The sequence below is a fragment of the Nicotiana tabacum genome, chromosome 20, assembly GCF_000715075.1.
Source record: "Nicotiana tabacum cultivar K326 chromosome 20, ASM71507v2, whole genome shotgun sequence".
Classification (NCBI taxonomy): Eukaryota; Viridiplantae; Streptophyta; class Magnoliopsida; order Solanales; family Solanaceae; genus Nicotiana; species Nicotiana tabacum.
The window spans coordinates 147,304,259-147,330,609 of record NC_134099.1 but is presented as its reverse complement, the minus strand read 5'-3'; the positions used below and the strand labels follow the sequence as shown (position 1 = coordinate 147,330,609).

At 44.1% G+C, this 26,351-nt stretch overlaps 1 pseudogene; it reads right to left on the bottom strand.

Moving 5' to 3' along the window:
* LOC107804167 (glutamine synthetase cytosolic isozyme-like) overlaps window positions 1-26,351 on the bottom strand; it is a 71,571-nt pseudogene that overhangs the window by 31,635 nt on the left and 13,585 nt on the right.

The window sequence follows — 26,351 nt, the reverse complement described above, 5'->3', positions numbered from 1 at the left end:
TTGAATATGTATTTTCCTTGATAAACTATGTTCTTTTTACCACATATTGTGAGGGCAACTTTTCATACATTAGGGAGCAAAATGTACCTGTAATTTGTATGAGCAGCAGCACCGTTGGGATCACCCTGTCACGAGACTGTAAGCACGTGAATTTTTCTCCACGAACAATCACTCCAAAAGAAATCAAAAATAATAAATGGCACCGCGGTACAATTTTCACGTGACATGTGCTGGTAGTCATTTGTGTTTCTGTCCATTTTTTTTATTGAGTCTCAACAAACAAAATACAAAATATGTATGTCTTGGTAATTAAACCATAATTCGGTCATTAAAAGAAAATTCACAAAATATGCATCTTTTATTCTAGGATGTGATTTAACCTATTTAAATATTTTAATATGTGTGTGATAAATGTGTCAAGTGTTAATTAATGGGTGTTTTAAATTTCGTTTTATTTTTAATTGTGTTTAAAATTAGAAAACAAAAGAATTAATGCAAATTGTTTAGAAATCGGAGTGGGCCTATTTATTCTGAATTTTGAGGCCCAAAATTAATTGCATCTGACCCAGTCCAAACCAGGCCTGCTCAGGCAAATCCCCCAAACGACGTCGTACAAAGGCGTTTGATCTGAGCCGTCCGTCCAGGCCAATCCAACGGCCCAGGACCCCCTTTCAGCAACCCGTTTCCAAACCCGACCCAGTAACCGGTTCAACCCAACCCCTCACTTAAACCAAACGACCCCTTTTCTATACCAAACGGCCCCGTCTCGTCCATCACCAGTAGATCCAAGCCGTTGAGATCACTTGATCTAACGGCCCTGATCTATCTCCCCCTTCCGTATATAAACCCTCCATCACACCCCACGCCCCCCTATCCAAACACCCCCCGGTTCCATCGTCCCCAAGAGCCCAACCCTAACATCCCAAACCCTAGCCGCCCCCCTTTACCTTCCCCGTAAAGCCGGCGGCAAGGACGCCGGTGACCACCCCCTTAACACCCCTGATGCATCTCACCACCCCAAACCCAAATCTACTACCCCCTAGCCTCGAATCACCCTCCATCATCTCGAATCTTGATTTGAAGATTCGAGACCAAACCCCGATCTACACCAAACCAACCCAAACTCACACTGGACAACCCCCTGACCTCCCTCGTGACCAAACCAAGCTTGGTTTGGTCCGAATCTACTCACAAATCCTAAAATCTCAAATCTGAGGATCCAAACCCTAGAACACAAGAACCTGGGGAATCCGGCCAGTTTTAATAGGGGTTTGAGGTCTAATAGACCTTAATCAAGGTGTTCTCGGTTGAGAACACCCCGATTAAAGTTTGTTCGACCTCAAATGGTCAAATCTAATTCAGACATGGGTCAGCTTTGGTTGAACATTTTCAGTAAGTTTTCTTTTTCTTTTCAGTTTTGTTTAAGTATTGTCCGAATTTGTTAAGCATGTTTTGTTGTAGTTGTTTGGTGTTTCTGATATTTTTTCAATTTTCTTCCGTCTTTGTAAAGACCTTTTATTTGGTCACTTGTTCTTCTGTGTATATGTGAATACGTCCTGTGATATATATGCTCGATGAGATTAGTCGTCGCATAAATAATTCATATGGCCTCCCAATATTGTGCAAAGTTGTCTGAAGTTATTCAGGACCCCGTACGTGTTGTTTATTTAATCGACTTGTTATACCTGGTTATAATTAGTATAGTCGACCTGATAAACGTCGTCGATTAATTTTCTATGACTGAATGATCAAATGGATTAACAACTTCACATGGCTGATCGAACCCTGTCATTGACTGAATGCCCGACATTGTTTGAAATTAGTTTGTTTGCATTGCAAAACAACTGAAAAGATTCAGTCCAGGGCAGCTCTGAATTTGAACTTTCATGAGTTCAAAAATGCCCTACTGTTGCAAAGGGTTAATATAGTAATAACCAGGGTTTTAACAAGGGTAATTTGGGTGTAAAAAAGAGCAGAAATAATTAGTTTAAATGAGCTGACAAATAGGGTACTGGATTAGGATTAAAATAATGTAATAGTGGGGAGCCAAACTTGTTAGCATGGGGCTGATTGAATAAAAAAGGGCTGCCCATGCTTTTGGGCAGAAAATACAGGCTAAAGGCCTGTCGAATGGATGGGCATGGGGGAATACTTTTAGTTTTAAAAGAAGTTATGGGCAGAAAGGAGAAAAAGGGGTTCAAGGCAGCTTAGTGCTTGCCATTTCTGCCTATAAATGGGACTGTTTCAGAACATAAAAGGGGCTGGACTTTTAGTCTTCAGAAAACAGAAAGAAACATAAAGAATTTTTTAGAATATTGTAACCAAACACTGTCTGAAAACTGCTTAGGAGTTCCAGTTGGCCAAGCTGTGTTTGCTAATTGTTGTTGGTTATTTGCCGAGCTATTTGTGATTGTTGAACTGTTAGTGTTGTTACATTGAATACTCTGGTTTTTTCTGCTGGGTCACCATTCTGTTTCTGGGACTGCTTGTTTGTTGCTCGGCCACTTGTGAACTTCATCATTGTGGCTGGTTGTTTGTTGCTGTGTTGTTGCTGTTTATCTGCTACTGCTGTATTCGCTGCATATGACTCAACTGACCATTCTCCTTCTTCTTTTACCTTGCTATACCAGGTACACGATTAATAGTGTCAATGTAACTTGAAAGCTGAGCATGAATATAAAAAAGAAGAGCTGAAGATGTTTATTTCATACATAGACTGTTATATTAAACCTTATGTAATGTACAATAGTTTGTAGTTTTGTTTGGATACTGAAGGTAGCTTGCACGCCTAGTAGATATCAATGTATGGTGATTGAATGTTAGTTTGTATATGTATGCTGTTAGATAAAAGTATTCCCAATGCAATAGGTTGTATCTTAGACTTAGTCTAATTGTGTAGCATATTCTTTAATACATGCCAAGCATGAAAACTATCCATTACTAGTTAGGTTCATTTCCTTTTGATAAACTGCCTTATTATAAGTGATAAACCACACCTTTAGAACAAAGAACACAAGTTTATGGTCTCAACCTCATGAAGGTCGAGCCCAAGTTAAAACGGACCAAGCAGGCCTCGTCGGAAAATCAGTGGCCCAAGCATGGCCAATCCCGCACAAAACTGGGTTTGGGCCCATGAGATTCGATCGCTTGTCCGTGGGGCGCAACCTTGTTTCTGATTTTTTAAAGCATTCTGAATCCTGCTATAAATGACCTGCAAGCATATAATTAACTAGGACTATCTCTGCTTTCAATCAGTAGAGACAAACGCGACAAGAAACGTAGTTGCTATAGGATATCCTTTTAAAATAAAGACGAGATGAGCCTCGACAAATAAAAAATGCACAAGCTGCGGGGCCCTCGTTAAATGTATATATCGAAGCATTCAGTTTCCAGGACGGGTCGTTTAGCAAATCTCACGGCCCTCCTAGAATAATAAAGCGATAGTCTCTTTAAGCACGTATTTAATAATGTTATCTCCTTAAACTCGGGTGCACATTTATGTGACCCAAATCCAAATCTCAACGGAATCGAAATGTGTCTCTAACCACGGGTACATTGATTGTGGCGTGGTCTGAGATGCATTTCCATGACGTTGCAAATTCTTTTTATAAGGAATGAGACGAGCCTCGACAAATAAAAATGTACAAAGTGTGGGGCCCTCTAAATGTATATATATTAAAAATACTTAGAATTCGGGATAGGCCGTTTAGCGAATTTCATGGCCTTCCCCAAAATAACAATACGCTAGTTGCTTTAAGCGCGCCTTTAATAATTTATTTTCCTTAACTCGGGTGCACATTTATGTGACCCAAATCCAAATCTCAACCGAGTTGAGATATGTCAACAACCACGTGTACATTGATGTAACGTGGTTCGAGATATATTTTCACGACGTTGCAATTCCTTGTAAAAATAATGATAATAATTATGAAAGCGGTAAAAAGTTAAAATTTGCACATAAGTTCATATTTGTATAAAATCAGATAATCAAGCCGAACATAACAGTTGAGCGACCGTGCTAGAACCACGGAACTCGGGAATGCCTAACACCTTCTCCCGGGTTAACAGAATTCCTTATCCGGATTTCTGGTACGCAAACTGTAATATGGAGTCATTCTTTTCCTCGATTCGGGATTAAAATTGGTGACTTGGGACACCCTAAAACCTCCCAAGTGGCGACTCTGAAATAAATAAACCAATCCCGTTTTGATTGTCCTTTAATTGGAAAAAACTCCCTTGCGCCCCCTTTCGGGTGCGGAAAAAGGAGGTGTGACAGCTCTGGCGACTCTGCTGGGGAATTCAAAAAACCCAGAACCACTGGTTCAGGGTTAGAATTCGAGCTTAGAATAATTGTTATTATTTGGCTTTATTTTATTATCCGATTTTATTATATGTTTTAACCTAAATGTGCAAAATGATGTTTTTTACCGTTTTGATATTATTTGAACTATATATATAAACTGTGCCGAAACCCCTCTCTTCTCTCTCTTGAGGAGTGCACGCTGGTCGTGGCTTCTTTCTGTTAGCATCATACACCAAAATAGAACGAGGATTCGGAGGAGTTGCAAAACCGGATGGCCTTTTGGTTACCGGTACACAGCTCCCATCCTCGGCTCGAGTTGTCCGCTCGGGTAAGCCAGGTCTAGAACAAATACCCAAGTTTTAAACTTAGCATAACAAAGCCTCATGCTGGATCCCTAGTAGGAACGCTTATTTGCATCATGTGAATTTGACTTAGGGGACTCAACACAGGGGTTGGGTCCGTCTAGGACTAGCAAACTAAAATGAAAGACCATCCTGCTACATCCTGTTTGCTTTATGCATTTACTTGTTTCAAACTTGCATGCTGACCGACTTTTGAATATCGGGAATGTTGTGAAAAAGAAGAAGAAAAAAAAAAGAGGAAGTAACGGTTAGGGAATTAATTATTTTCGAAAAAACCAATACCCAAAAGCGGTTGAAACTCTGCCGAAATTTTGAGAAAATAAACAAAATGTGTCTTATCAATTTGTTTTATTAAAAAGCCAAAGAAAATAGAAAAGAAAAAAAATGGATTTTGTTTCATTTTGAACAGATAAGGAAAAATAGTTTGTCATGAGAAATATGGTTTCCAAAATTTGGTTTATATTTTCCGCCCGAACTACGTCAGTTTGATTCTCGCAGGGTGTGAGATATGTAGGCAACCCCCATCGGGCCCAACTTACTTTTTCAAAAATGGGTACAGTCCAAAAGAACAAAAGTTTTGAAATAGTCAAGGTGACATCATGCTTTTCAGAAACAACCAAATTTCGTTTTTCTAGGAAAGAGGTGTGTCAATTTGGTATTTGAGTCAAATAAGTCTGGATCTTTGCTTAATCACCCCCAATAAACATGCAGAATGAGCATAAGTCCAAGTTTGCCACTAACAGTTAGGAGCAAAATCCCTCTGGAGGTGCGATTATGGTAGGAGGATTTGGAAAAGTCAGAGCAAGACAAGATCAAACTGCACCTGGGAGGTCTGGCTAATCTGTTGAATGTCAGGCCCCGATGCGACATCATAAAGGCTTTGGTTACATTTTGGGACCCGGCCCACAACGTATTCTGCTTTTCGGATTTTGAACTCACCCCAACCTTAGAAGAAGTGGCAGGTTACATGGACGTCACTGAAGGCTTGAGACACAAATACCTGATCGCTCCAAGAGCTGTGAATTCACACAAATTCATGGATCTGTTGAAGATAATCAAGGGAGTCCCATACGCTGAACTGGATAGAGGTTTTTCTACCCTGAAATTCATATACCAGAGGTACGGGCACATAGGAGGATTCAATGATCCGAAAAGTGGTGTCTGCAGTAGAGGAAATCTGGCAAAGTGGAATGAGCATAGGCGGTTCGCTTTCATGGTGGCATTCTTGGGCATTGTGGTGTTTTCCCGAAAAGATAGAAATATCGATCTTAAGGTGGCAGGAATCGTCAAAGTCTTGATTACCAACGATAAAAGCATCTTTGCTCCTATGATAGTGTCGGAAATATACCGAGCCCTCACAGCTTGTAAGGTCGGCGCAGATTTCTTCGAAGGGTGCAACTTGTTATTACAGATGTGGATGATCGAACACTTGTGTCGCCATCCTCAGTATATGCGCTACATTTCTACAAACGGAGACTGCATCGAAGGTTATCACCTGAGGGTTTCAGGTTGCCGATTACCAGAAGGGTTTGAAGAATGGATATCCTATCTCCGTGCCATCACTGCAGAACAAATAAATTGGACTTTAGGTTGGCTTCCTGTGGAAGAAATTGTATACATGCCGGCCACTGGTCCTCACTTCCTTTTAATGGGACTCAGAGGTATTCAGCCTTATGCCCCTTACAGGGTGATGAGGCAATTGGGAAGGTGTCAAGTGGTGCACCCGGACGAAGATCTCAGCACTTATGCAGTCGAGGTCAGCAGTGACGGCCAATTTCCTGAAAAGATAGTTCGTTGCATATGGGGAGAATGCCAGTACCTGACGGTAAATACTCGGGTAGATGATGTATCTAGAGGTGAAGTTCCGCCGGCCTATCTTGCTTGGCATAATAAGAAGAACATTGCAGAGCAGCGGCCAACCAAACGGCCTCACCTCCAAGATTTTGTTGAGTCATCACAAGAACAATGGGGCTGACTCGCAAAAGAGGAAGGTTACCGAGCTGAAATCGGGAAGCTAAAGCGACAAGTTGAAAGGCTTGTATTTGAAAACAACGTGCAAATCACCTCGGAGCAGGCTGAAAGAAACAAGCTAGCCCAAGAGAACCAGACCCTGAAGGCCCGCCTTCGCCAAGCTAGTAAGAGTAACATTGACCGGCAGAAGCGTCGCTCCGACGAAAGATTGATAGCGAGTTTGAGAAATCAGGTCATCCAAAGCCAAGAAGAATTAGAACAATCAGAAACTTGCATAGCAAGGATGAAGGTCAAATGGGCATAAGGTACAATGGCCCGGAGGCAGCGTCTGCAACAGGTCATAAGGGATTATGAAATGAGCATCGGGATATTAAGGGAAACGAACTCCACTCTACATGATCGGATCATCAAACAAGCACGAGACGCTCAGGCTGACAGAAGACGTTGTTACGATGCAATGGCCTGCATGGAGAGACAAATGGAGTTGTTCCAGGATCAACTTGCTGACAATGCTCAGGCACTGGGACTAAAGAACCAACAAATCGGGCAATTGTTCATTGAAAGGAACAACATTCGAGGAAGGATCGACGAAATTGGGCATTACATCTACATGAAATGCCTAGCATGTGAGCAAATACCACGGAAGACCCTCCTTGTTTCCATCATGGGCTGCGTCCACCGGATCATGAATGAATTGAGAAGCTTGCAGAGAGACCTTATACCTAGGGCCGCGAAAGGGCCGAATGATGCCTCGTGGGCCCCTAAGTTGGAAAATTAATCTTTGGTCAAAGTCCTGTTTATTTGGCTTTGTTGTTTTCCCATGTGTTGTTTTCTTTTTCTTTAATCAAATAAGGTTAAGAACTTTGGAGTCTTTACTATTGCTATTCTTGGCTTAAGTCTGTAATAGCAAAATTTTGATAATGAAATTAAGTGATTCCAGAAGAATTTTTATGTGTCTTTACTTTGTAGCAGAACTACGCCTGGTCTGATTCGCGCGGGGACGTGATACGTAGGCAATCCCCATAAGATTCGACCGCTTTTAATAAAGAAAGAAAAGAAAATACAAAAATAAAATAAAATACTGGGTTTCCCAAAGTACTTTTAAAGGGGACGAATGAGCAAGCCGGGATGACGCATGTTGTTTGAAGCAAAGCATGTAGAAACGGTTAACTGCCTAGGAGCATTGCATCCTCTATGTGTTATGATCAAATCTGTTAAGCTCTAACGCTAACAAAGTTTGTTGTTGTCTGAATCCAGACAGTTAGTTGTTAAAGAATTCTGGCAACACACCCTTACCAAACCAGATCCAAAGGACCAGTAGCAATAAGCATGACTACTTCAGAGAATAGTAACGAGGAAGAAAGGCCGATGAGCCAATTGTTAAAAGAAGCGATGGAAAAGATTGAAAGGATGGGACTAGAGATGAATGCAATGCAGCTAGCTTTAGCCAAAGCACAAAAGAGCCCTGAGCCACTGGGGAACATGCCGGAATACCCTCACTCCGGTCCTTCAACATGCCTCTCGAATCCCCGTTATCATCAGGAAAGAAGCCCACATGATTCCCAAGCTCCACCACCCCATCAACCTCTCCCAACACCAAATATTCCCACTTTTGTGGGACCTACATCAGCCACCCTGCAAAGAACGACCAGTGAGCCATTGTTTCAGGCTCACGATACGCAATACTATCCCCCTGAGCCCACATTCCATGCCCCCGAACCACAGGCCTACAATCCGCACTTGGAGGTACCGGCAGAGATTGAAAAGCCGGTTAAAGCCCCTGAACAAGATGAGGTATTGAGGAAGTTCAAAAGCCTGGAGCAGTCCTTCAGAAACCTGCACGGATTGGGCAACCAAGTCAGCGTGGCTTACAAAGATCTATGCCCTTTCCCCGATGTCCAACTCCCGGCTGGTTTCAAAATGCCTAAGTTTGATTTTTATGAAGGGCACGGTGATCCCATGGCACATTTTCCGGGATTCTGTAGCAAAATGAGAGGGGCAGGCGGCAAGGATGAGCTGCTGATAGCTTATTTCGGCCAAAGTCTGAGCGGATCTGCACTAGAATGGTATACCAGGCAGGATTCCAGTAGATGGTACACTTGGGATGATCTGGCGCAGGCTTTCGCATGTCATTTCCAATACAATCTCGAGATAGTCCCTGACCGTCTCACATTGTTGAGGACCGGGAAGAAGCCCGGGGAAAGTTTTCCCGAGTACGGGTTCCACTGGAGAGAGCAAGCGGCCAGAGTCGATCCTCCCATGAGAGGGGGAGAGATGGTGGACTACTTCTTGCAAACATTGGATCCAACCTACTTTGGTCACTTGGTGACGACAGTTGGAAAATCCTTCAACGAGGTAGTGAAGATAGGGGTCATGATAGAAGAAGGCCTGAGGTCTGACAAAATCTTGAATTATTCGGCACTCAAGGCCACGACCCAGGCTATTCAGAGCGGCACGGGAGGTGCGCTGGGAAGAAGAAAGAAAGAAGAAATTGTCACGGTCGAGGCAGGCAGTCGGTCCAGGGCTGGCAAGCCACACTACAACCAACCCAGACCTCACAGGACAAACTACCCATACAACCCACCGCAACATTGCTATCCGCCTCAAGAACCACATTGCTCCGTACACCAGGCCCAGGCATACACTCAGCCACCGGTTCGCCCGCAATGGCGCGCGCCGGCTCCCCAGAACATATATGCACCACCACCAAACACCTATCCTCCACCGAGGGCATATAGAAACCCTCCAGGGGCAGGCTTTTGGGGAAATCCAGCTGCTAGGAATGACAGGCTGCGGAAACAGAGAACGTTTCACTGAGCTGGGAGAAACCTACACCGCTTTGTTCCACAAATTGAGGCAATTGGGTTTGGTTAGTCCGGTCGAGACTCGAGGACCAAATCCCCCGCCCCAAAACTTGGACCAATCAATAAGCTGTGAGTACTGCTCAGGGATGTTGGGGCATGATACCGAAAAGTGTTGGAAATTGAGGCATGTCATACAGGATCTTATTGACACCAATAAGATCGAGGTCCATACACCGGAGGCTCCTAACATCAACCAGAACCCACTGACAGCGCACCACGAGACTCACATGATTGAGTTGGTGTATGAGGGAGGAGAGTTGAGAAAACCTTCACAGACAGTTATGATGATCCAGGCCGCCCCAAAAGAAGGATCAACCAGTGGAGGAACGAGGGTACAATCGCAGGGAGAAGGCGTCAAGCCAGTAGTGATATTGGGAAAGAGCCCGTCCGCCAGAAAAAGCAAACCCGAGCTAAACAAGTTGGTAATATCAGGGACTCCACCCACACCCGCAGTTGTGTTGAAGGGGGTATACAGAGAACTCGTCACCATAAAGCCTATAGTCCAGCTACCTATGATTGATAGCAAGGTCGTGCCTTGGAAATATGAGAAGGCAGTAGTGATGTACAAGGGAGAACAAGTGGAAGAGGTTAGTTGTGAAGCGCAAGGGCTGACTCGATCAGGATGGTGTTTCGCTCCGGTAGAGTTGAGAAGAACCAACCCAGCTGCGACCAAGAAACCTGTATCCGAAGAAGAGGCTGAGGAGTTCTTGAGAAAGATTAAAATGCAGGACTACTCCGTGGTCGAACAGCTGAGGAAAACACCGGCCCATATCTCGCTGCTGTCATTACTAATCCATTCTGAGGAGCATCGCCGGGCCCTGATGAAGATATTGAACGAAGCTCATGTGCCCAACGAGATTTCTGTAAACCACCTGGAAACCATTGCCAATAAAATTTTCGAGTTGAACAGGGTAACATTCTCAGATGATGATCTGCCGATGGAAGGTACGGAGCATAATAAAGCTCTCTACCTAACTGTCAAATGTGAAAACTCGGTAGTCACTCGGGTATTGGTGGACAACGGTTCAAGCGCCAATATTTGTCCATTATCCACCCTAAGCCAGTTAAAGATCGACCACGGAAGGATCCGCAAGAATAGCATCTGCGTCCGAGGGTTTGACGGAAACGGAACAGCCACTGTGGGGGATGTCGTGCTTGAATTGACCATCGGTCCAGTCTTGTTCACCATGGAGTTCTAGGTGTTGGATGCCACAGTATCTTATAACCTTCTGTTAGGACGACCATGGATTCATGCAGCCAAAGCAGTTCCCTTCCACCCTACATCAGATGATTAAGTTCGAGTGGGATAGATAAGAGGTCGTATTGCACGGCGAAGACACGGCGTGCACCATGGGTGGCGCCATTGCGCCCTTCATAGAGACCGATGATGACAAAGGTCCTTGGGTCTACCAGATTTTCGATACAGGGTCGGCGAACAAAATTGCTGAAGGAGAAATCATCCCGCACCCTAGGGTAGCTGCCGCGACAGTCATGATGGTCTCAGAAATGCTGGGTAATGGATTTGTGCCGGGAAAGGGCCTGGGAGTCGAGCTTCAGGGGATTATCCAACCTATCTCCCTGCCTAAAAATCTGGAAACTTTCGGATTAGGGTTCAAACCAACCGCAGCAGATGTAAAACAAGCACGGAAAATGAAGAAGAAAGTCTGGTATCTTCCCAAACCCATGCCACGTCTCTCAAGATCTTTTGTCAGAGCAAGCGCCAAAGGTCCACCGGTCCCAATGATTCTAGGACCATTGATTGGTATGGATGGGGACCTGAATCAGAGTTTCGAGAGGCTATTCGCTGATGTCAGTATGGTAGAAGCTGGAGAAGGTTCCAGCAGAGCAGAGATACAGTTTGTGGGGCCTGAGGCCAAAACCAACAATTGGACAGTTACTCCTCTTCCTGTCCGAGGGGAGTCTTGGTAGTAGGCTTTGATTTATGTTTTGTTTGTTTTGTTTTGTTCGGATTATTCCAGAGTGTAATCCAAATTTTACTTTTGTTTTGTAAAAGTGTGAACCCTTTTATCCCGCGAGTTTAATAAAGTTCTCTTCTTTTGTCCTATTTTAATTTTTGTTTTGTTCTCTTTCTTTCTGAACAGTTCTCTTTTTACTGGTTCTAATGACATGGCATGCACAGCGGATCCTCGACCTAGTCTAATAAATCAATCTGAATCCGACTCAATGATACAAGAGGTCGTTTGTGATGATGAATCTGAATATGACGAAGACGAAGCCTTCGAAGAGATAAACCGAGAACTGTGCCAATTTGAAGAAAAACCCAAACCTAACCTAAATGACACTGAGGCTGTAAATCTAGGAGACACTGATAATGTCCGAGAAACCAAAATTAGCATCCATATTGAGCCGAATGTCAGGGAAGAATTGATCAAAACCCTCGTGGAATTCAAAGATGTTTTTGTATGGTCATATGATGATATGCCGGGATTAAGCACCAAGTTAGTGGTTCACAAATTGCCCACTGACCCGGCATACCCTCCGGTCAAGCAAAAGTTAAGGAAATTTAAAACAGAAATGAGTGTAAAGATCAAAGAAGAGGTGATTAAGCAGTTGCACGCGAAAGTCATTCGGGTCACTCAATATCCCGAGTGGTTGGCCAATGTGGTACCAGTTCCAAAGAAGGATGGGAAAATCAGGGTGTGCGTCGACTACCGCAACCTCAACAAAGCAAGTCCCAAGGACAATTTTCCATTGCCCAACATCCATATCTTGATCGATAATTGCGCCGGGCGCGAGATTGGATCCTTCGTGGATTGCTATGCGGGTTATCATCAGATCCTAATGGACGAGGAGGATACGGAAAAGACAGCTTTTATTACGCCATAGGGAACTTACTGCTATCGGGTAATGCCGTTCGGATTGAAGAATGTCGGAGCAACGTACATGCGAGCAATGACTACTGTGTTTCACGACATGATGCACAAAGAAATTGAGGTGTACGTAGATGATGTGATCATAAAGTCTTGGCGTCAAGAGGACCATGTAGCAGACCTAAGGAGATTTTTTCAAAGACTCCGAAGGTATGATATCAAGCTCAACCCGGCCAAATGCGCATTCGGGGTTCCTTCAGGAAAGCTGTTAGGATTCATCGTCAGTCGACGGGGGATTGAGTTAGACCCATCCAAGATCGAATCCATCCGAGATTTGCCACCGCCAAAGAACAAAACAGAGGTAATGAGTTTGCTGGGTAGACTCAATTACATCAGCAGGTTCATCGCTCAACTCACAGCAACTTGTGAGCCCATATTTCGGCTGCTGAAAAAGGATGTTGCGGTAAGTTGGACGACAGAGTGTCAAGAGGCTTTCAACCAAATCAAAGGGTATCTGTCTAATCCACCCGTGTTGGTCCCGCCTAAGCCAGGGAAGCCCTTAATTCTTTATTTAACGGTCCTGGAAAATTCATTTTGTTGTGTACTGGGGCAACATGATGACACAGGAAGGAAGGAGCAGGCCATTTACTATCTCAGCAAGAAATTCATAGTATATGAGGTCAAGTACACTCAGCTCGAGAAAACATGTTGCGCCCTAACTTGGGTAGCTCAGAAGTTGAAACACTACCTGTCCTCGTATACTACTTATCTAATATCCCATTTGGACCCGTTGAAGTACATCTTTCAGAAACCTATGCCCACAGGGAGGTTGGCCAAATGGCAAATTCTGCTCACAGAGTTCGATATCGTCTATGTAACGAGGACCGCCATGAAACCCAAGCACTGGCCGATCATTTGGCAGAGAATCCCGTCGATGAGAAATACGAGCCTTTAAGAATGTATTTTCCCGACGAAGAAGTGATGCATACAAATGGGCGGGAGTTACCCGAGGAACCGGGTTGGAAGCTTTTCTTCGATGGAGCTGCGAACGCGAAAGGGGTTGGAATATGGGCAGTACTCATTTCTGAAACAGGACACCATTATCCTGTTACAGCTCAATTACGCTTCTATTGCACCAATAATATGGCCGAGTATGAAGCTTGCATTTTGGGTCTGCGATTAGCTGCGAACATGGATGTCCAAGACATCTTGGTTTTGGGAGACTCGGACCTCTTGGTACATCAGATTCAGGGTGAATGGGAAACGCGGGATCTAAAACTCATACCATATCGACAATGCTTGCACGACCTGAGCAAGCGATTTCGATCAGTGGAATTCAGACATATCCCGAGAGTTCATAACGAGGTTGCGGACGCATTGGCTACCTTAGCATCAATGTTGCACCACCCTGACAAAATGTATGTTGACCCTCTGCACATCCAGGTTCGTGATCAGCACACTTATTGCAACACGGTGGAAGAAGAAGCATATGGCGAGCCCTGGTTTCATGATATCAAGGAATACCTTAGAATGGGGATATATCCGGAACAGGCCACTGGAGACCAAAAAAGAGCCCTTCGGCATTTGTCGAATGGTTTCTTCCTCAGCGGAGGAGTTTTGTACAAAAGAACCCCGGATTTGGGATTGTTAAGATGTATAGACGCCGGTCAAGCCACGACGGTTATGGCAGAAGTACATGCTGGAGTTTGCGGGCCACATATGAGCGGATATGTATTGGCAAGGAAGATCCTTAGAGCAGGGTATTATTGGCTCACCATGGAACATGACTGTATCACTTTCGTGAGGAAATGCCATCAGTGTCAGATACATGGAGATCTAATTCATTCTCCGCCAACAGATTTACATACGATGTCAGCACCCTGGCCGTTTGTTGCATGGGGCATGGATGTCATTGGACATATCGAGCCAGCAGCATCCAACGGTCATAGGTTCATTCTAGTAACCATTGACTACTTCACCAAATGGGTTGAGGCTAAAACCTTCAAGTCGGTAACTAAAAAGGCAGTGGTGGATTTCGTTCACTCCCATATCATCTGCAGATTTGGGATCCCAAAAGTGATCATTACGGACAACGGTGCGAACCTTAACAGCAGTCTGATGAGAGAGGTATGCCAACAATTCAAGATTACACACCGCAATTCCACCCCATATTGCCCCAAGGCGAATGGAGCGGTCGAAGCAGCCAATAAAAACATCAAGAAGATACTGCGAAAGATGGTGGAAGGATCTAGACAATGGCACAAGAGATTACCCTTTGCTTTGTTGGGTTATCGCACTACCGTACGGACTTCCATAGGTGCAACTCCCTATTTGTTGGTATACGGAACTGAGGCCGTAATACCAGCGGAGGTCGAAATTTCGTCCCTCCGGATTGTCGCTGAAGCTGAGATTGATGATAATGAATGGGTCAAAGCTCGATTGGAATAGTTGAGCTTGATAGACGAGAAAAGATTGGTAGCAGTATGCCATGGTCAGTTGTATCAGAAGAAAATGGCAAGGACATATAATAAGAAGGTACGCCCCAGGAAGTTTGAAGTAGGGCAGCAGGTATTGAAGAAGATCTTCCCACATCAGGTCGAGGCAAAAGGCAAGTTCGCCCCAAATTGGCAAGGGCCTTATATCGTGACCAGAGTATTGTCCAATGGAGCTTTGTGTTTGACGGATATCGAGGGAAGATGTGTTGACATGGCTATCAATTCGGATGCAGTCAAGAGATATTATGTGTAATTTCTTTGATTGTGGCAATTATTGGTTCGTTTGGTTGTACTTGGTACTTGTTGGATAATGAAATGACGGAGGCAGTTCTTTCTTCTATCCAAATACTTTTTACCCTTGTTTCCCCCTTTTGAGCCTTAAGTTATTCTTTCATATCCCTCTTTTGGAATCACTAATGGAAAAGATATGAAAAAAGAAAAAAAAAGAAAAAAAAAGAAAATTTTAAAAGAAAAAGAAGAAAAAGAGAGAGATAAAAATCACAAGAAATACAAAACCGTGGGAACTACGTTTGACCTGATTCCTCAAAGAGGATACGTAGGCGCCTCACGGCTCGGTCATAGTGTGCATAATGTCCATAGCATGCATAATAGGCTGCGTAATGCACATAGCTCAACATAGAGTAAAAATAAAATCTCCCAAGCAAGAAAACTGGGGCAGAGGTTATGTTTTAAGGTTCCAACAAAGGTTTGATTCCAAAAGTTGTAGCATATCACCCATCAAATTATTTCATTTTGATAGCCTTTCTTTAGCCCCACACCAAAACCAACATTGACGCCCAAAAGACCTCCCGATCAATATCCAAGAGGTGCCAAGTCAGGCAAATAAAGCCGAGAACAATACACTGATCCCCAGCAAAGAAGAGGATCATAAAACTGGAAATGAATTGATAGTCCAAAGGAATCCCCAAAAGAGAGGATCATATCGACAGCACTCCGATCCTCCGTTGAAGAAATAAAATGAGAGAGTCTTGGCGGTGAAAACCTTCGCAGGCACCACAAGGCGACGAAAGATGAGAGATATAAAACGAGAGAGTCTTATTGGTGAAAACCTTCACAGGCACCATAAGGCGCCGGGAGCTGAGGGAAAAGAGAGAGTCTCATTAGTGAAAACCCCTCGAAGGGCACTATGCGGCGACAAGACAGATCAACAAAAGGGTCCACGTTCGCAAAGAAATGGACACCCATTTATCCCCAGCAAGTAAGGTCATCGGTAAAGTCGATTGATACAAATAGACTGGGTCGGGAATATATGGTACACGTCATGATCACAAGGACCAGTCAGGTCATCCAGATAAGTTCTTTTTTTTCACCAAGTTTTGGTTCAGAAAGATTTTCTCCTTTTCTATCTTTTTCATTTTTCTTTCTAAAATTTGTTTGGAAAAGAATTTTTCAAAGCTTACTACCAGAGACCGAAGGGAATTCATCCGACGCAGGATAACCCCAACCGTCCTAAAGGCTAGCCCCAGGCAACGCAATGCCGTGCCTTGCAGTTCTGGGAGGAAGTAAACTCCTAAAGGGAGTGGTTTCGGGAGTAAAAGCAGACTCCCCCAGCATGTCCTGTAAAGAGAAAGCAGAAAAGGGGATAAATGGAAAACCAATCCCCAGCAAGCAACTTTGTCCACCAACCAGTTGTGGGGGCATAGAGCAAGAAAAGAGAGAGAGAGGAAAAATCATCCCCCATCGGAAAGACACCTCTACCCACCAGGATTAAAACTAACAAAATCCTTTTTGTCTGCTGCAGGAAAATAAAGGGTTGATGATGGCAGCAGGACGCGATGCCAGGGAAATTACCAAAACCGGGGCAGAAAATTTTCTGCCATTGTCAAAAAATTTCTCAGAAGAACGAGGAAACAATTTTAATACTATATGTTCTAGGTCGCCCACCAGTAAAACGCGGGAATACTTTCTGTTCTAGGTCGCCCACCAGTAAAATGCGGGAATACTTTCTGTTCTAGGTCGCCTACCAGTAAAATGCGGGAATACTTTATGTTCTAGGTCGCCCACCAGTAAAATGCGGGAATACTTTCTGTTCTAGGTCGCCCACCAGTAAAATGCGGGAATACTTTCTGTTCTAGGTTGCCCACCAGTAAAATGCGGGAATACTTTCTGTTCTAGGTCGCCCACCAGTAAAATGCGGGAATACATTATGTTCTAGGTCGCCCACCAGTATAATGCGGGAATACATTTCAGTTCTAGGTCGCCCACCAGTAGAATGCGGGAATATTTCAGTTCTAGGTCGCCCACCAGTATAATGCGGGAATACTTTATGTTCTAGGTCGCCCACCAATAAAATGCGGGAATACTTTCTATTCTAGGTCGCCCACCAGTATAATGCGGGAATACTTTCTGTTCTAGGTCGCCCACCAGTATAATGCGGGAATACTTTATGTTCTAGGTCGCCCACCAGTAAAATGCGGGAATACTTTCTGTTCTAGGTCGCCCACCAGTATAATGCGGGAATACTTTCTATTCTAGGTCGCCCACCAGTAAAATGCGAGAATACTTTCTGTTCTAGGTCGCCCACCAGTAAAATGCGGGAATACTTTATGTTCTAGGTCGCCCACCAGTATAATGCGGGAATACATTTCAGTTCTAGGTCGCCCACCAGTAAAATGCGGGAATACTTTCTGTTCTAGGTTGCCCACCAGTAAAATGCGGGAATACTTTCTGTTCTAGGTCGCCCACCAGTAAAATGCGGGAATACATTATGTTCTAGGTCGCCCACCAGTATAATGCGGGAATACATTTCAGTTCTAGGTCGCCCACCAGTAAAATGCGGGAATATTTCAGTTCTAGGTCGCCCACCAGTATAATGCGGGAATACTTTATGTTCTAGGTCGCCCACCAATAAAATGCGGGAATACTTTATGTTCTAGGTCGCCCACCAGTATAATGCGGGAATACTTTATGTTCTAGGTCGCCCACCAGTAAAATGCGGGAATACTTTCTGTTCTAGGTCGCCCACCAGTATAATGCGGGAATACTTTCTATTCTAGGTCGCCCACCAGTAAAATGCGGGAATACTTTTTGTTCTAGGTCGCCCACCAGTAAAATGCGGGAATACTTTATGTTCTAGGTCGCCCACCAGTATAATGCGGGAATACATTTCAGTTCTAGGTCGCCCACCAGTAAAATGCGGGAATACTTTCTGTTCTAGGTCGCCCACCAGTAAAATGCGGGAATACTTTATGTTCTAGGTCGCCCACCAGTAAAATGCGGGAATACTTTCTGTTCTAGGTCGCCCACCAGTATAATGCGGGAATACTATCTGTTCTAGGTCGCCCACCAGTATAATGCGGGAATACTTTATGTTCTAAGTCGCCCACCAGTAAAATGCGGGAATACTTTCTGTTCTAGGTCGCCCACCAGTATAATGCGGGAATACTTTCTATTCTAGGTCGCCCACCAGTAAAATGCGAGAATACTTTCTGTTCTAGGTCGCCCACCAGTAAAATGCGGGAATACTTTCTGTTCTAGGTCGCCCACCAGTAAAATACGGGAATACTTTATGTTCTAGGTAGCCCACCAGTAAAATGCGGGAATACTTTCTGTTCTAGGTCGCCCACCAGTAAAATACGGGAATACTTTATGTTCTAGGTAGCCCACCAGTAAAATGCGGGAATACTTTCTGTTCTAGGTCGCCCACCAGTAAAATGCGGGAATACTTTCTGTTCTAGGTCGCCCACCAGTATAATGCGGGAATACTTTCTGTTCTAGGTCGCCCACCAGTATAATGCGGGAATACTTTATGTTCTAGGTCGCCCACCAGTATAATGCGGGAATACATTTCAGTTCTAGGTCGCCCACCAGTAGAATGCGGGAATATTTCAGTTCTAGGTCGCCCACCAGTATAATGCGGGAATACTTTATGTTCTAGGTCGCCCACCAATAAAATGCGGGAATACTTTCTATTCTAGGTCGCCCACCAGTATAATGCGGAAATACTTTCTGTTCTAGGTCGCCCACCAGTATAATGCGGGAATACTTTATGTTCTAGGTCGCCCACCAGTAAAATGCGGGAATACTTTCTGTTCTAGGTCGCCCACCAGTATAATGCGGGAATACTTTCTATTCTAGGTCGCCCACCAGTAAAATGCGAGAATACTTTCTGTTCTAGGTCGCCCACCAGTAAAATGCGGGAATACTTTATGTTCTAGGTCGCCCACCAGTATAATGCGGGAATACATTTCAGTTCTAGGTCGCCCACCAGTAAAATGCGGGAATACTTTCTGTTCTAGGTTGCCCACCAGTAAAATGCGGGAATACTTTCTGTTCTAGGTCGCCCACCAGTAAAATGCGGGAATACATTATGTTCTAGGTCGCCCACCAGTATAATGCGGGAATACATTTCAGTTCTAGGTCGCCCACCAGTAAAATGCGGGAATATTTCAGTTCTAGGTCGCCCACCAGTATAATGCGGGAATACTTTATGTTCTAGGTCGCCCACCAATAAAATGCGGGAATACTTTATGTTCTAGGTCGCCCACCAGTATAATGCGGGAATACTTTATGTTCTAGGTCGCCCACCAGTAAAATGCGGGAATACTTTCTGTTGTAGGTCGCCCACCAGTATAATGCGGGAATACTTTCTATTCTAGGTCGCCCACCAGTAAAATGCGGGAATACTTTTTGTTCTAGGTCGCCCACTAGTAAAATGCGGGAATACTTTATGTTCTAGGTCGCCCACCAGTATAATGCGGGAATACATTTCAGTTCTAGGTCGCCCACCAGTAAAATGCGGGAATACTTTCTGTTCTAGGTCGCCCACCAGTAAAATGCGGGAATACTTTATGTTCTAGGTCGCCCACCAGTAAAATGCGGGAATACTTTCTGTTCTAGGTCGCCCACCAGTATAATGCGGGAATACTTTCTGTTCTAGGTCGCCCACCAGTATAATGCGGGAATACTTTATGTTCTAGGTCGCCCACCAGTAAAATGCGGGAATACTTTCTGTTCTAGGTCGCCCACCAGTATAATGCGGGAATACTTTCTATTCTAGGTCGCCCACCAGTAAAATGCGAGAATACTTTCTGTTCTAGGTCGCCCACCAGTAAAATGCGGGAATACTTTATGTTCTAGGTCGCCCACCAGTATAATGCGGGAATACATTTCAGTTCTAGGTCGCCCACCAGTAAAATGCGGGAATACTTTCTGTTCTAGGTCGCCCACCAGTAAAATGCGGGAATACTTTCTGTTCTAGGTCGCCCACCAGTAAAATGCGGGAATACTTTCTGTTCTAGGTCGCCCACCAGTATAATGCGGGAATACATTTCAGTTCTAGGTCGCCCACCAGTAAAATGCGGGAATATTTCAGTTCTAGGTCACCCACCAGTAAAATGCGGGAATACTTTCTGTTCTAGGTCGCCCACCAGTAAAATGCGGGAATACTTTCTGTTCTAGGTCGCCCACCAATAAAATGCGGGAATACTTTCTGTTCTAGGTCGCCCACCAGTATAATGCGGGAATACTTTCTGTTCTAGGTCGCCCACCAGTATAATGCGGGAATACTTTATGTTCTAGGTCGCCCACCAGTAAAATGCGGGAATACTTTCTGTTCTAGGTCGCCCACCAGTATAATGCGGGAATACTTTCTATTCTAGGTCGCCCACCAGTAAAATGCGAGAATACTTTCTGTTCTAGGTCGCCCACCAGTAAAATGCGGGAATACTTTATGTTCTAGGTCGCCCACCAGTATAATGCGGGAATACATTTCAGTTCTAGGTCGCCCACCAGTAAAATGCGGGAATACTTTCTGTTCTAGGTCGCCCACCAGTAAAATGCGGGAATACTTTCTGTTCTAGGTCGCCCACCAGTAAAATGCGGGAATACTTTATGTTCTAGGTCGCCCACCAGTAAAATGCGGGAATACTTTCTGTTCTAGGTCGCCCACCAGTAAAATACGGGAATACTTTATGTTCTAGGTAGCCCACCAGTAAAATGCGGGAATACTTTCTGTTCTAGGTCGCCCACCAGTAAAATGCGGGAATACTTTCTGCTCTAGGTCGCCCACCAGTAAAATGTGGGAATACTTTATGTTCTAGGTCGCCCACCAGTAAAATGCGGGAATACTTTCTGTTCTAGGTCGCCCACCAGTAAAATGCGGGAATACATTATGTTCTAGGTCGCCCACCAGTATAATGCGGGAATACATTTCATTTCTAGGTCGCCCACCAGTAAAATGCGGGAATACATTTCAGTTCTAGGTCGCCCACCAGTAAAATGCGGGAATATTTCAGTTCTAGGTCGCCCACTAGAATAATGCGGGAATACTTTATGTTCTAGGTCGTCCACCAGTAAAATGGGGGAATACTTTCTGTTCTAGGTCGCCCACCTGTATAATGCGGGAATACTTTCTGTTCTAGGTCGCCTACCAGTAAAATGCGGGAATACTTTATGTTCTAGGTCGCCCACCAGTAAAATGCGGGAATACTTTCTGTTCTAGGTCGCCCACCAGTAAAATGCGGGAATACTTTCTGTTCTAGGTTGCCCACCAGTAAAATGCGGGAATACTTTCTGTTCTAGGTCGCCCACCAGTAAAATGCGGGAATACATTATGTTCTAGGTCGCCCACCAGTATAATGCGGGAATACATTTCAGTTCTAGGTCGCCCACCAGTAAAATGCGGGAATATTTCAGTTCTAGGTCGCCCACCAGTATAATGCGGGAATACTTTATGTTCTAGGTCGCCCACCAATAAAATGCGGGAATACTTTATGTTCTAGGTCGCCCACCAGTATAATGCGGGAATACTTTATGTTCTAGGTCGCCCACCAGTAAAATGCGGGAATACTTTCTGTTCTAGGTCGCCCACCAGTATAATGCGGGAATACTTTCTATTCTAGGTCGCCCACCAGTAAAATGCGGGAATACTTTTTGTTCTAGGTCGCCCACCAGTTAAATGCGGGAATACTTTATGTTCTAGGTCGCCCACCAGTATAATGCGGGAATACATTTCAGTTCTAGGTCGCCCACCAGTAAAATGCGGGAATACTTTCTGTTCTAGGTCGCCCACCAGTAAAATGCGGGAATACTTTATGTTCTAGGTCGCCCACCAGTAAAATGCGGGAATACTTTCTGTTCTAGGTCGCCCACCAGTATAATGCGGGAATACATTTCAGTTCTAGGTCGCCCACCAGTAAAATGCGGGAATATTTCAGTTCTAGGTCACCCACCAGTAAAATGCGGGAATACTTTCTGTTCTAGGTCGCCCACCAGTAAAATGCGGGAATACTTTCTGTTCTAGGTCGCCCACCAGTAAAATGCGGGAATACTTTATGTTCTAGGTCGCCCACCAGTAAAATGCGGGAATACTTTCTGTTCTAGGTCGCCCACCAGTAAAATGCGGGAATACTTTCTGTTCTAGGTCGCCCACCAGTAAAATGCGGGAATACATTATGTTCTAGGTCGCCCACCAGTATAATGTGGGAATACATTTCAGTTCTAGGTCGCCCACCAGTAAAATGCGGGAATATTTTAGTTCTAGGACGCCCACTAGTATAATGCGGGAATACTTTATGTTCTAGGTCGTCCACCAGTAAAATGCGGGAATACTTTTAAGTTCTAGATCGCCCACCAGTATAATGCGGGAATACTTTCTGTTCTAGGTCGCCCACCAGTAAAATGCGGGAATACTTTCTGTTCTAGGTCGCCCACCAGTAAAATGCGGGAATACTTTATGTTCTAGGTCGCCCACCAGTAAAATGCGGGAATACTTTCTGTTCTAGGTCGCCCACCAGTAAAATACGGGAATACTTTATGTTCTAGGTAGCCCACCAGTAAAATGCGGGAATACTTTCTGTTCTAGGTCGCCCACCAGTAAAATGCGGGAATACTTTCTGCTCTAGGTCGCCCACCAGTAAAATGCGGGAATACTTTATGTTCTAGGTCGCCCACCAGTAAAATGCGGGAATACTTTCTGTTCTAGGTCGCCCACCAGTAAAATGCGGGAATACATTATGTTCTAGGTCGCCCACCAGTATAATGCGGGAATACATTTCATTTCTAGGTCGCCCACCAGTAAAATGCGGGAATATTTCTGTTCTAGGTCGCCCACCAGTATAATGCGGGAATACATTCTGTTCTAGGTCGTCCACCAGTAAAATGTGGGAATACTTTATGTTCTAGGTCGCCCACCAGTAAAATGCGGGAATACTTTATATTCTAGGTCGCCCACCAGTAAAATGCGGGAATACATTTCTGTTCTAGGTCGCCCACCAGTATAGTGCGGGAATACATTTCAGTTCTAGGTCGCCCACCAATATAATGCGGGAATACTTTTCAGTTCTAGGTCGCCCACCAGTATAATGCGGGAATACCATTATGTTCTAGGTCACCCACCAGTATAATGCGGGCATACATTTCATAATTTTGCATTCAGACAGCTTTTTAGTCTTGTACTACAAATTTTGGAATCAGTAACCCTATCGGAAGGCAGAAGGTTACAACAGGAATCCCCAGCAAGGAAACAATAAAAAAACCCCAGCACCGGGAAGCAAAAGGGTGCAAACTCAATTGCATGCGGCAAAAGGAAGAAAGGACGCGTTTTGAAAGAAGCAGTTTGTGAACATTAGACCATGCCCAGCATAACAAATTGGATGAAGAGAGTCGTGCCACCAGAGGAACCATTGAAAAGCTTATTGAAGAAGGTCATATCCCCAGTGGACCAAGCAAAATGATGAAAACTGGTGCTCATAAGAGCAAAGGGCCAGTACCATCCCTCAAGTTCACAAAATAAAAGCATCGGAGGAAAGCGCAAGCCGACAAGAAAGCGAGGCGACAAGAACAAGTTGAAGATAGATGAGATCTTATGATCCATAGTATAGCCTAGCTTCTTGCTTTCTTTTCATCCCAATGTAACAAGGAGATCGGTAAGCGATGACAGCATACAGCAGCATGTAACAACACAACCACAGCAAACATGACAGTCACATGGTAGTCCCAGCTACCAAAACTTCCCGAACTACATTGACCTGATTCCTGTTCAGCCCAGGATATGTAGGAAACCTCTGAAACAAAGGTTCGGTCAAATCTTTTTCGAAAAAATGCTTCACACGGAGTACTCGGACGAGCAAAAATCGCCCGCTTTGTCTTTGCGCGAAAACCCTTCGTGTCTTCGGGCAAAGAGGGGCAGCTGTAAGCACGTGATTTTTGCTCCACGAACAATCACTCCAAAAGAAATCAAAAATAATAAATGGCATCGCGGTACAATTTTCACGTGACATGGGCTGGTAGTCATTTGTGTTTCGGTCCATTTTTTTTATTGAGTCTCAACAAACAAAATACAAAATATGTATGTCTTGGTAATTAAACCATAATTCGGTCATTAAAAGAAAATTCACAAAATATGCATCTTTTATTCTAGGATGTGATTTAACCTATTTAAATATTTTAATATGTGTGTGATAAATGTGTTAAGTGTTAATTAATGGGTGTTTTAAATTTCGTTTTATTTTTAATTGTGTTTAAAATTAGAAAACAAAAGAATTAATGCAAATTGTTTAGAAATCGGAGTGGGCCTATTTATTCTGAATTTTGAGGCCCAAAATTAATTGCATCTGACCCAGTCCAAACCAGGCCTGCTCAGGCAAATCCCCCCAAACAACGCCGTATAAAGGCGTTTGATCTGTGCCGTCCGTCCAGGCCAATCCAACGGCCCAGGACCTCCTTTCAGCAACCCGTTTCCAAACCCGACCCAGTAACCGGTTCAACCCAACCCCTCACTTAAACCAAACGACCCCTTTTCTATACCAAACGGCCCCGTCTCGTCCATCACCAGTAGATCCAAGCCGTTGAGATCACTTGATCTAACGGCCCTGATCTATCTCCCCCTTCCGTATATAAACCCTCCATCACACCCCACGCCCCCCCTATCCAAACACCCCCGGTTCCATCGTCCCCAAGAGCCCAACCCTAACGTCCCAAACCCTAGTCGCCCCCCTTCATCTTCCCCGTAAAGCCGGCGGCAAGGACGCCGGTGACCACCCCCTTAACACCCCTGATGCATCTCACCACCCCAAACCCAAATCTACTACCCCCTAGCCTCGAATCACCCTCCATCATCTCGAATCTTGATTTGAAGATTCTAGACCAAACCCCGATCTACACCAAACCAACCCAAACTCACAATGGACAACCCACTGACCTCCCTCGTGACCAAACTAAGCTTGGTTTGGTCCGAATTTACCCACAAATCCTAAAATTTCAAATCTGAGGATCCAAACCCTAGAACACAAGAACCTGGGGAATCCGGCCAGTTTTAATAGGGGTTTGAGGTCTAATAGACCTTAATCAAGGTGTTCTTGGTTGAGAACACCCCGATTAAAGTTTGTTCGGCCTCAAATGGTCAAATCTAATTCAGACCTGGGTCGGCTTTGGTTGAACATTTTCAGTAAGTTTTCTTTTTCTTTTCAGTTTTGTTTAAGTATTGTCCGAATTTGTTAAGCATGTTTTGTTGTAGTTGTTTGGTGTTTCTGATATTTTTTCAATTTTCTTCCGTCTTTGTAAAGACCTTTTATTTGGTCACTTGTTCTTCTGTGTATATGTGAATACGTCTTGTGATATATATGCTCGATGAGATTAGTCGTCGCATAAATAATTCATATGGCCTCCCAATATTGTGCAAAGTTGTCTGAAGTTATTCAGGACCCCGTACGTGTTGTTTATTTAATCGACTTGTTATACCTGGTTATAATTAGTATAGTCGACCTGATAAACATCGTCGATTAATTTTCTATGACTGAATGATCAAATGGATTAACAACTTCACATGACTGATTGAACCCTGTCATTGACTGAATGCCCGACATTGTTTGAAATTAGTTTGTTTGCATTGCAAAACAACTGAAAAGATTCAGTCCAGGGCAGCTCTGAATTTGAACTTTCATGAGTTCAAAAATGCCCTACTGTTGCAAAGGGTTAATATAGTAATAACCAGGGTTTTAACAAGGGTAATTTGGGTGTAAAAAAGAGCAGAAATAATTAGTTTAAATGAGCTGACAAATAGGGTACTGGATTAGGATTAAAATAATGTAATAGTGGGGAGCCAAACTTGTTAGCATGGGGCTGATTGAATAAAAAAGGGCTGCCCATGCTTTTGGGCAGAAAATACAGGCTAAAGGCCTGTCGAATGGATGGGCATGGGGGAATACTTTTAGTTTAAAAAGAATTTATGGGCAGAAAGGAGAAAAAGGGGTTCAAGGCAGCTTAGTGCTTGCCATTTCTGCCTATAAATGGGACTGTTTCAGAACATAAAAGGGGCTGGACTTTTAGTCTTCAGAAATAGAAAGAAACATAAAGAAATTTTCAGAATATTGTAACCAAACACTGTTTGAAAACTGCTTAGGAGTTCCAGTTGGCCAAGCTGTCTTTGCTAATTGTTGTTGGTTATTTGCCGAGCTATTTGTGATTGTTGAACTGTTAGTGCTGTTACATTGAATACTCTGGTTTTTTCTACTGGGTCACCATTCTGTTTCTGGGACTGCTTGTTTGTTGCTCGGCCACTTGTG